General features: G+C 33.0%; 1 long non-coding RNA gene across 3 annotated transcripts in view; it reads right to left on the bottom strand.

Annotated features, from left to right (window-relative positions):
* LOC106678805 (uncharacterized) overlaps positions 1-13,009 on the bottom strand; it is a 408,538-nt gene that overhangs the window by 188,885 nt on the left and 206,644 nt on the right. The window lies entirely within an intron of this gene.

Below are 13,009 nucleotides of genomic sequence, written 5' to 3'. Positions count from 1 at the left end.
GTCTCATACAAAAAGATACCCCTAACTATATACAATATTATAAGTAAAAAAAAAAGATAAAATAAATAGATTAAAATAATAATTCTTTATTAAATGAATCAAAAATTAGTATCCAATTGTCTGAACACTTTTTATTTTTCACCAGTCCAACGTTTCGGCCATTCTAGCCATCCTCAAGGACATCTTCAATTATAATTTCTTCCTCACATTAAATTAGAGTTTCTTTTGCAGGCTATTCTGCCCAGGTCAAATGGGTGGTTCCTTCCCAAGATTTTCAAGTGTATATGAAACATACAACATATTTACTTATTGTATTATTTTGTACAGTTGTAAATTGCATTAAATAAATAAATAAATTAATAATTATAAAGAAAATACTATCATGATTAGTATAAATAACAATATGAATCAATGTTGAAATAAGAAAAAAAAAGTATGTAAAAGACAAAGAATATTTAATTTAACATTCACACCTATACACAATAAATATTGCATCATTAGCACCCTCTAGCGGCCGATAGAAAAAACTCATCTCAGCGACCTCTGTGTGCAGTAAGAAGATAATATGGAATCATCTTTCTCAGGGTAAAATCTTTTTCTTCCCTTTTCATTGCTAATTCGCATCATCATACGAGAGTCCCGGCAATGAAAGAGAAGACTATGGGGAAAGAGGAGAAGGAATCATGGGTGTAGAAACAGGCAACTATCCCATACCATTAATGGCGCACACCATAAATACGCAACATAGAGTTACTTTTCTAAATACTTTCACTACTTCAACCTTCATCTTTATCATTAACAACATTATCTATAAAGTAATACTACGACCATCACTCCTACAAGGCGCACCACTACTACACTATCTTTACCCAACAGCCCTGAAATCACTACAACAATACAAAAAAAGCACACTACTAAAGATATGTCGAGGGACATCTCTGGAAAGACGTAACATGACACACATTCATAACGAACTACAGTTAGAAACTGTACAACACATCACACGGAGACACATTAAATTCTTCGACAGTCTCCCTGCTTCCTTCAATCCAGTATTCCAGTCTATCACCCCATCCCCCCTTCCTGCGAGGTGCCAGGGCAGGAAAGGTTCCAAAAACCCTATTAACATCACCTCATAGCTCCATCTTCTGATGCACCCCCACCCTCCCTCACACTTCTTTTCGATTTCTGACTGTTTTTCTTATTATTTCACCATTATCTATCGTCTTTATTATTTTTATCTTATATGCGATACAACACGAGGAGACCCCTCACCTCCGGACTTAAAACAGCTCCTATTTAGAATGGATAGTTCGTATATAACATTAAACATAACAGGTAACCTTAAAATACCAAAGGTAAGACACAACACGAATTACTTTTCTTTTTCACAGTAATGCATTTACTAATTCACTTTTATTTCTGTTTTAGAGGGTTCGGGAAAAAGAAAAAAAATCATCAACAACATTATGCGATACAACACGAGGAGACCCCTCACCTCCGGACTTAAAACAGCTCCTTTTTAGAATGGATAGTTCGTATATAACATTAAACATAAGAGGTAACCTTAAAATACCAAAGTTAGTAAAAGGTAAGACCCAACACGAATTACTTTTCTTTTTCACAGCACTTACTAATTCACTTCTTATTTCTGTTTTAGGGGGATCGGAAAAAAATTAAATTAAATTAACAACATCACTTCATCAAATGCTAAAATTTCCATAGATCCCAAATTCATTAACACATTCTAACCAGAATTTTTTTGTTCCAATTCTATTCAATTAATTTTCTCATAGAGCCCACTCGTAATATCCTTACCAGCATTCTAAAGTTGAGTAGCTTTGGCCTTGAGTGGAAGAAGCTCTTCATAAATTAATTTGTAACTGGTATTCCAAATATTTTACTTGTTTATTCTTAATAATTACCATATTTACAACCTACTAACTCAACCAAACTCCCAGTTTCTTTTAATTTGAAATATGGTTTAATATAATTTAAAAAAAAAAAAATTAGAAATATCCTATTCCTATGAGATTTTTTCCCCGTGATATATTTACAAAGTAACATAACACCTTGAGGTACACTTAAAACAAAGAAGAAATATTTCCGGACAACATTTAAATTTTAACCAATACGGAGTTGTGTCGTATCATCTCTCAAACCATTGTCTCTCTAACGCAGAATGTATGTAACATTAATATTCATTAGCATATAATCAATTCTGGTATCTTCACTCCCAAATGGCGCCATTTGTATATTTTCATTGGTCAAACTGTAGCTATAATTCGGTAAATTTCGAAGGCTAAGCTTTTGTGAATTTTTCATGGCTCTAAGAAAGAACTTTTTTAGAAAGAAAATTTTTATTTTTACTTACCTATACATGAAATATATAGTTAGGGTATGTGTTGAGATCGTGTAAAGTTTCTGATAAAAATTCTAGAACGAAGGTTGAATTTATACAATGTATTTTTATTATTTATTTAATTAATACAAGATCGGCCAGATAGTATAGTATAATAAAGTACAAACTAATACTATTAGTCTTGTTGATATAACTTAATACAATTACACTGACTTGTACAATAGTAACTTTTACTTTAGTACTTTTTAACTTCTGTAATATCACTAATAGTCCTCCCCATTTTGAAAAAATATAAGTATTAGTATTATTACCACATTAGTTTCTACACTTGTATTTTGAACTAATACTATTAGCTTTCATTATGAAACAGGGCCCTGGTGGGGCCATACATGCTTAATGTAAGAGACACATATTTGTTTTTAACTATTAATTATGGGGTGGGAGAGGATATAGTCTCATACAAAAAGATACCCCTAACTATATACAATATTATAAGTAAAAAAAAAAGATAAAATAAATAGATTAAAATAATAATTCTTTATTAAATAAATCAAAAATTTATATCCTTTTTTTTGTCTGAACACTTTTTATTTTTCACCAGTCCAACGTTTCGGCCATTCTAGCCATCCTCAAGGACATCTTCAATTATAAGTTTTTTTTTTGAGTTTCTTTTGCAGGCTATTCTGCCCAGGTCATTTCATTTATTATAAGTTAAAAGCCTATTTTTTAAAATTTAAAATCATAAATATTTAATTCTTCTTATATAAGATTATCCACACAAACTTACTACCGTATAACAAACCATTTATATTATATGGTAGTAAATTTATAATAAATGAAATGACCTGGGCAGAATAGCCTGCAAAAGAAACTCTAAATTAATGTGAGGAAGAAATTATAATTGAAGATGTCCTTGAGGATGGCTAGAATGGCCGAATCGTTGGACTGTTGAAAAAATGAAAAGTGTTGAGACAAAAAAATGGATACAAATTTATGATTTATTTAATAAATAATTGCCTTGTCTCAAGAAATTGAAATAATATAATTAAAATAATAATTCTTAATAAAAGATAAAGTAAAGTTAATAACAAAAACAATAACATTTATGGGTTTAACAAAATAAATAGTTGACTTCTAATAAAAAAAAAAAATTAAGATAAAATAAAATTTTAGAGTGACAATAACAGAACCGATAAATACAAAATTTATAACAGGATGTCCTGCAGCAGCCTGGGCTTCAGTCTTCGAGTTGTGGTTGGGTTTCCCAAGTTTCTTTAACTGTCGGTAACTGGGAGTGGAACTTCATAAGCCATTTTTTGATGCAATCCTCTATTGTCCCCATTTGTAGTTCTCGATGCAATTGGCTGTTTCATACAAACCAAAGAGCATCCACTGCAATTCTTATTTTGAAAAGATTGTAATGTTTTTCCTTTTCGTAAAGGATGCCACCCCAGACTTCACAGCCATAAATCGGTTGTGGCCTGAATTGTTTTAAAAGTAAGAATAACTGTTTCTGGTTTTAATTTTGATTGTCTATTTAGGATATTATATAGTATTGCTACTCTTGCGTAGGTCTGAGTTAGATGTTGATATGGTGGTTCTATAGGGGTATTCTTTGGTTTAACATGTTAAAGCGTGTTAAATGGAAAAACTCATGTTAAATCGAAAAAAATTGCCTTCTTTTGCCGTGGTAAAATGAAATAACATTTAACATGGCTGAGAGTCTGTTACTTGGTCTGTTAAATGGAGAATGACGTCACACAATAGACCAGTTGAGATCGCCGCCATTTTTGTTGTTGTGACAGCTCAGTTCCAACAAAGTTTGCAAATGTAAATGAAAGAAAGAAGAGAAGTGGTTAGTACAAGTTTTAAATTTAAGAAAGAGTCATATAGAAGAAGTTATAGATGGGACAAAGGCAATTAGCCGGTATTTTTAAGAATTGTAAAAGAGAAAATGACAACAAAGTAAAGGTATCCTTGAAAATGGCCTAAGTGGTCGAAACGTTGGAAGGTTTTGAAAAGAATAAAGTTGAGAAAAAAGGATCAAATTTGTTTTTAAATGAACTAAACCACTCTCAAACAAGAATATATTAATAAAAATTAATCTAAATTTGTAATTATGTATATATTATTTATTATTTGTGTATCATTAATTAAATATACTTTATAAAAAGTGGAAATTATTTAAGATCTCAGCAGCCCCTCTCTCCCTCAAATAGATGTAAGCTCATAAGCTAAACTTTCACACAAATTCCACTTTTCACTCACTCTAGGCATGTTGTAATAAATTGCTTAAATAAAATTTGAAGTAAACAATAGCATGAGGCTCTGGAAGGAAAGGTTATAAACATAAAGGCTTATAAAACAAGTTGCTGAGCAAATCCGCTAGGAGCTCTTATGCATTTAACGTTTAACATGACTTCAAATAGGGCTGCTCACAATCCTATACTTATAACATTTAACATGGTAAAACATTTAACATTTAACACAACATCATGAATACCCCTTATGTAAGGCGGCGATCGAGGTAAATTTATAAGTTGTATTATTTATATGAATTCTTGTCACCTACAAACTACTTTCCTTATATTTTCCTTTTTCTTTCATTTTTTCTACATTTATTTTGTTCCTATTTATAATGAAAATAGAGCAAAACGAAGGTTATAGCCGAAAAAATTCAAAAGCAAAAAACAAGCGTGACCAAAGATTCGTAAGATTCGGTAATTAGCAAACGTGTAAATCCAGCATAAAATATAAGTGAAACCTTACCTTAAACCGGAGTTATTTTAAAATAATCCTTCAATGGATACTTAATCGATAATTTAACTGTATATAGCATCGAATTATTCAAGAAAATGTTACGGTTGCCATGGTGAAATAAAAACACGCGATATCTCCGTAGTCAAGGGTTGTTACGGTTGTCATGGTGAGATTAAAACACTGGCTATATCTGCGTAGAACAGTGGTGTGATGGTTGTCATGGTGAAAAAAAAACGAGTGATATGTTGAGACGAGTGGGTTTTGGTTTTGTGAAGGGGACAGTTTGATTTTTTGAACACGTTACGACTGTTCAATGTGAAGTGATCTATCTAAGTCTATCAGATCCTGTGACTTTACTGTTTGAACCGAAATAGCACCATATGAGAAATGATATCGTATGAGTTTTGTTTTTCAAAATTATGGTATCTTACTTCAATGGACGATCATTAACACTAGAAGTGTGGATATAGTGCAGTGCATGGCATGCAACGTTTCTTCAGCACGTCCTGGATATGATGAAAGTCGTTGCAGGTGTAATTTTCAAACCTCTGGAGAAGGTGATACGGTGATCGGAAAGGAAATGTCGGACAACCTTGTGTTCTGCCAGGGGTACACCTAAAGACTACGTGGGGTTTGAACTAAATTTTATTTATTTTTTTTTTTTATTTAATATTCACTATTATACTCTTTTGGATAATAATGTAAATTTAGTTATCAAGGTTAAGTCAACTTATATATATATATATTAAACTTTAGTACATATAGTTCTGGTGTTCTTTCTCAGCTTTCAACTTGTTAATTTTTTTTTTTTTTCACGGGATATTAAGATAATTCAACAGATGGGTAGATAACACCCCTAGGTTTTCTGTTATCTACGTAAAGGTATTCGCCAGTGGTCATAATTCGATCAATTGTTTATATAGGGGTATATTGTAGTTATATTGTGGGCATAATGCTTCGGGGTTTTCGTTATTTCCAAGTGAAAAAAATAACGTGGCGCCTAAGGAGAAATTTATTCTTTATTTTTTTTTTCTTTAACTCACCGCCTTTTCCGCTGATCGTGGGCAAGTATAAACGATAAATATATAACTAAGGATAAATCAAAATTTGCGGGTTATAAAATGTTTATAATTTTGATGAGTGATGCTCAATTACTTTGGCCAAATAATATAAAATAATAGCCAAATCATCATGCTATTAAAATATGGAGAGAAAAGATAATCCAACACGAGCCAGACATTTCTAATGTTGGATCATCGAATGGTAAGGTAATTGACTTGTTTTGCTTAGAAAGATGTTTTTTCAAATATCGCTTATATTCTTGTCCAAACTTAACACATTTCATCTAGTAAGTTAGTCATTTCTGTAGAATGTTGACCTGAGATGTGCTATTTGAGTCCTGATGATTAACATCATTATAAAGTTGCTAATAGAGGTTATTATATTGGAAGACAGAGCTATGTGGGTCAGAGCAGCCGGCCTTGGTGTGGAAGGCCGCTATTGCATCACCGCTTGCACAATGTTGCATCTAGCAGTGCATCACAGCCTGGTCCTGGTTCACTGCTATCCTGTCGTCTAGTCTTCTCTTCTACAATAAGAGTTTAGCTACCGGGACAAGTCAATGGGAGTTATGAAAAAACAATAATTAACTTCAAAAATCTCACAATAATAGACATGACACAAAATGCTAAAAGCAGAAGTTTCTAGAAGCAATTCATATAACTACAAATATTTAAAAAACAGTTAACTATAAAAGAGACACAAAACATTTAAATACAAATTATACCAATGCTCTATTTTAAATATAGTTTTGTATATAACAAAACCCCACTACACAGGTTTTATTTTTGTTTGAAACTTGGTTATATTTTAAAACTGGAATGTAGCGAATGAGTGTTAAACGTAAACTTGAGTTAAACTATTTGATAGTTAATGGTATTGGGGTATATCACTAGTATGGGATGTGACGGCCAATGCGCTAGGTACGAAACGCTGTGGGTTCGATTCCCACCTGGGACAGTTAAAATTCACTTTTCAGTGGTCCCGAAGTATGAGTCTTGACACCCCCACCTAGCTCAGGTAGCCGCCTGTGGTTGGCAAAAAGGACCAGAAAGCCTACTTGCTTGTGGGCTTGTTCCCCCACCGCCAAATACTCCTGCTACCCCCTCTACTGCTTCTGTTTCTTGGTCTTCAAAATCCTTTTTCCCTGGTCTAGTTGTCCTTCCCCTTTTCTCCCACCTCCCCTTAGAGGTGTTACCTTTTTTTGAATCTAATTCCTCATTGGCCATAGGTGACAGAACGCCCCTAGGTGTTCGTCCCCCCTAGACCGGAGAGGGGGTGGGAAAGTTTGACTTGCCTAGGAAGGGTTTGTACCTGCTTAGTTGGCTTCTGATCCTTCGGCAAAAACTGTGGTATCAATGTGTTAAAAGCTCTGACTCGGGACCCTTGTGGCAAATAAACGCAGGTGTCCCTTCGAAGTGCCCCTTGAAAGGTTGTCGCACCATAGCCAGGTATAGGAATATACGCAGCTAAATTATTTAACGACATTTGCCATATTAGGGGTATTCATGATATTGTGTTAAGTGTAAAATGTTTTACCTTGTTAAATGTTATAACTATAGGATTGTGAGCAGCCCTATTTGAAGTCATTTTTAATGATAAGCTAAGGCCAATCTGGACATATGGAATGAGCCTTGGGGCTACACTAAACCTTCGAATTCCTCTCGTATTCAACCCTTACAATCCAAAATCCTACGTAAAATCCCCAATGCTCTTTACTTTGTCACAAATAAAATCATACATAAAACCTTAATGTTCCCTATGTAACCGACCTAGCCCGAACTAGATATCACTCCTTCCATTATAAACTCTCTAACCACTCAAACCTCTTAGTTTCTAACCTTGCATCCTCTTCCATTCCTGACAATCCTCCGAGACGCCTGAAAAGAAGATGGCCACGAGACCAGCTAATGTAAAATGTCATTAGAGTGCTACCAATGAGTAGTTTCTCTACACGCCTGTAACACTCCAATTTAACTCAGATCAGATTTACTAAATGTATTATAATGTACAGTTGTAAATAGCAATAAATAAATATTTAAAAAAAAAAAAATGATAAGCTCCTAGCGGATTTTTTGAGCAACTATTTTAGTAACCTTTCCTTCCAAAACTTCATGCTATTGTTTACTTCTAAGTTTTAATTACAATAATTTATTACAAAATGCCTAAAATAAGTGTAAAAGTTTGGCTACTGAGTGTATTTTTTAAAAAGTCTAGAACACAAGACAAAGGAGAAAAAAACTACGAGTAAGTAACCTAACACGACAACAAATAAAACGGTGACAAGCTCAGCTGGTCTGTTTCCTGACGTCATTCTCCATTTAATATACCTAGTAACAGACTCTCTTAGGTCAGATTACTAAATGTATTATAATGTACAGTTGTAAATAGCAATAAATAAATACTAACTTAGATCAGATTTACTAAATGTATTATAATGTATAGTTGTAAATAAATATAAAAAAAAAATACTGCCAAATGGTTATGATGCCTGTCTGTTGCCACCGCACTGTTTCAACGAGTCCAAGAATTCAATATGTCCTCCTGATGAAGGAATGTCTTCTTCCGTACGATCTTCCGCAGGATGGAATTTTGGAAATTTTATAGGTGGCACTGTATAACATTGTTGAGGTGGATGAACAAGGTATAGAAGCACTGGACGGAATATGCTCTTGTAATTTTAAGCTTTAACCGGAGGTAAAGGGCCGATGATGTTGGGAGATGGTGTAGGCAGTAGGATTTCCTTCTGGCTGTTTTCGTTTTTTGATATAGATGGGAATAAAATTTTAGATGTCGATTCAGGTTTATACCCAAATAGATTACAGACGATTTGCTCTCATTTTTTGCTTAGTGTGCAAACCTCACGCTGGTATAATAATTAGACTGGCCATATAAATATTAAAAAGTCAGGAAAAATATGTGAATAAAATTGTCCAATCATAAAAAATTATAAATTTCTATTTTAAAATTCACTGTATAATTAATATTTTGTGACGTGTAAATGGACTCAAGTATTTTTATTTTGAATGTATTATTTTCTTTAAGTAAAATCATAGTATTTTCAAAATCGAATGTATGCTGATTTTGGGTTGTGTGCTGCATTTACGTATAACGATCTAATGTCAAAAATAGTAATAAAAAAAAATATACATGTCTTGACATTTTTTTGTTCATTTATTTGATATCCTTTCATAATAATGAACACAAAGATGGACAAAAAATAGCTATGATTAAAACTAATAGCTAAAATAGCCACGGATATGACCCTTATTCATGAATGAACCATTGATAAACAAATATTGTATCCATGGCAATTACAATAATAATTAGGGATAATTTTAAAAGTATTACAATTTTGAATTTTATTTACGAAATTTTGAGACTAATCAATACAACAAACTTTTTGATATAAACAGAATGTTTTTCCCTTTTTCTTTGTATAACTGAATTTTAAAAATGCAAACGTGTCAGGAGATCACAAAGGCACTACGTGTCCTTGGAGACCATAAATAATGTTCCAATGTCACCTGAATCTAAAACGAGCAAGGAATGAAGGGAAATCTTGCCACTGAGGATGAATTTCGAAAAATTCAAAATATGAAAAAAAACACATAAATATGAACATAAAGATTTAATTCTTTCTTCAAATTATAAAATAACGAAATATTAAATTTTATATATATTTGCATAAATAAAGAATTATGCTAATATTAGGAATAGCATCTTTTACACTGTAGCCATGAGTCAACCCTGTGAGTTAGGGAGTCTTGTGGTTTGGGATCCATCCACCCTCATAAAGTAAAAAAAAATCACCTCCCAATATAACTTTTGTTCTATAAATTTCCTTACAAAGTACTGAACACACGAACCTTCATCGGCTCATATTATTAATATTGTACAATAGTGACATTGAGGAACCTGTCCATAGTTAAACCAATTTATCGATATATTATATCAAATCAGTTATATCATTTTTAGTACTTATAACTCTGTATATTATATAGTTTTTAGTGATCACCGTGTGATATTTTATTTTATACTAGGAGACCCGGCATTAATCACATTAATTGATCATTATCGAAAATTTTCTATCAATTAATATATAGATGAAGTGATAAGACGGTAACTATAGTTACATATATGGTAACAGCTAATTATTAAAAAAAATCAAAGGCGAAATTTTGGGCCAAAAACTTTTATTTTCCGATTTTTTCGAAAATCCGTATTTAAGGGTTTTTCGAGGTGCTAAAAGCGAATTTCATCTTTTTTTCACTCCTGAAAAATTTTTTACCACACTTAGGTAGGTCAATTACTCTGAATTGTTTCAATACAGTATTAATATTGAAGCACAATGAGGCTTATTATATAAAAACTATTCATATTTTATGTAGTTAATATATGACAATATGATAGATAATCAAATTGGCTAAAAGAATGAGAAAAAAATACGTAAATTGGACCAGTATTAACGATTATACAGCGAAGTTAGCTGTTACCATTTATGTAACTATTGCTATGTATCGAGGTTTTAACATTCCGACAACAATAGGGCTATTCATGATCTTTAGTTTAATTTAGTTTAACATGTTAAATAGAAAAACTCATGTTAAATGGAGAAATATTTCCTTCTTTTACCAAGTTAAAACTATGTAACATATAACATGGTTGAGAGTCTATTACTAGGTCTGTTAAATGGAGAATGACGTCACGAAACAGACCGGCTGAGCTTGTCACCGTTTTATTTATTGTCGTGTTAGGTTACTTACTCGTTATATTTTTTCTTTTGTCTTGTGTTTAGGACTTTTTAAAAAATAAACTCAGTAGCCAAACTTTTACACTTATTTTAGGCATGTTGTAATAAATTATTGTAATCAAAACTTAGAAGTAAACAATAACATGAAGTTTTGGAAGGAAAGGATACTAAAATAGTTGCTCAGAAAATCCGCTAGGAGCTCTCTAGGAGCTTATCATTTATTTTTTTTTTTTAATATTTATTCATTGCTATTTACAACTGTACATTATAATACATTTAGTAAATCTGATCTAAGTTAAATTGGAGTGTTACAGGCGTGTAGAGAAAGTACAATTGGTAGCACTCTAATGACATTTTACATTAGCTGGCTATCTTCTTTTCAGGCGCCTCGGAGGATTGTCAGGAATGGAAGAGGATGCAAGATTAGAAACTAAGGGGTTTGAGTGGTTAGAGAGTTTATAATGAAAGGAGTGATATCTGGTTCAGGCTAGATCGGTTACATAGGGAACATTAAGGTCCTTATGTATGATTTTATTTGTAACAAAGTAAGGAGCATTGAGGATTTGACGAAGAATTTTGGATTGTAAGGATTGAATACGAGAGGAATTCGAAGGTTTAGTGGAGCCCCAAAGCTCATTCCATATGTCCAGATTGCCCTTAGCTTATCATTAAAAATGACTTCAAATAGGGCTGCTCACAATCCTATAATTATAACATTTAACATGGTAAAACATTTTACATTTAACACAATATCATGAATACCCCAAATATAGTAAATAACGTTAAATAATTTAGCTGTGTATATTCCTATACCTGGCTATGGTGCGACAACCTTTCAAGGGGCACTTCGAAGGGACACCTGTGTTTATTTGCCACAAGGGTCCCGAGTCAGAGCTTTTAACATATTTATACCACAGTTTTTGCCGAAGGATCAGAAGCCAACTAAGCAGGTACAAACCCTTCCTAGACAAGTCAAACTTTCCCACCCCCTCTCGGGCCTAGTGGGGACGAACACCTAGGGGCGTTCTGTCACCTATGGCCAATGAGGAATTAGATTCAAAAAAAGGTAACACCACTAAGGGGAGGTGGGAGAAAAGGGGCAGGACAACTAGACCAGGAAAAAAGGTTTTGAAGACCAAGACATAGAATCAGTAGAGGGACAGAAGGAAGAAGATCGAAGAAAGTGCAAGAAGCACTTCGACGAGACGAAGTCCGAAGAACGGTTATGAGACCTGGACGCCATCCCTTATGAACAAGATGCCACTCACGTTACTACACGCACCACCCAAATCAACCAACTCAACACTCATTCAGAAGTATATTAGGTAATAATGTAATAATCGATATTTTATGGCAATCATTTATTTGAATCATTTTAATTACATCATTTATCAATAAATTGTAAATAAATACTTAGTTCCTTTATGAAGTTAATTTACTATTATATTACACAATATCACCCCTTATTATGTTATATAATTAATGGTAACAACATTTAATAAATATAAAAGTATTTATTTGGTAACTGGTAAACACACGAAAAGCCTTTGGAAAGGAATCTAATTATAATCATATTTTACAGAACTCAATATAAAATAATTGACTCAATAAATAATAAAAAAAATAAATAACCTCAGTCTCCAAAACTCACAGGGTTAACTCACGGCTACAGTGTAACAGAAAATAATCATTTGCCACAGCCGAATTTGAAGTCCTTGGAGTTATTTGCATAGTGCCTTACTAGTTTAGAGGCGTTTTGGTGAAAATCGAAAAAAATGTGAAAAATCGATTCTATAAAGTCGCCACCCGGGACTACTTTACAAACTCCGTAAATTCCTACCTCCTACATATTCATCCGTTCCTTTCTTTCTAATAGATTATTCCAAGTAAACGACAATGGCTCCTATTCATCCCTCTATTCTCAGTCCGCTGGTGTTCCTCAAGGTAGTATTCTCGGTACCATCCTCTACACCGTCTATACAGCTGACATCCCAACAACTCCTAACACTATCCTTACCACGTATGCTGATGACACATGTGTGCTCACAGTTAGTAATAATCCTTTGCATCCCAAA

This window comes from Halyomorpha halys, unplaced genomic scaffold (assembly GCF_000696795.3).
Source record: "Halyomorpha halys isolate HHAL.00 unplaced genomic scaffold, Hhal_1.1 Scaffold11.1, whole genome shotgun sequence".
Classification (NCBI taxonomy): domain Eukaryota; kingdom Metazoa; phylum Arthropoda; class Insecta; order Hemiptera; family Pentatomidae; genus Halyomorpha; species Halyomorpha halys.
Note: the sequence above shows the minus strand (reverse complement) of the source record. Positions and strands in the feature narration are given on the sequence as shown.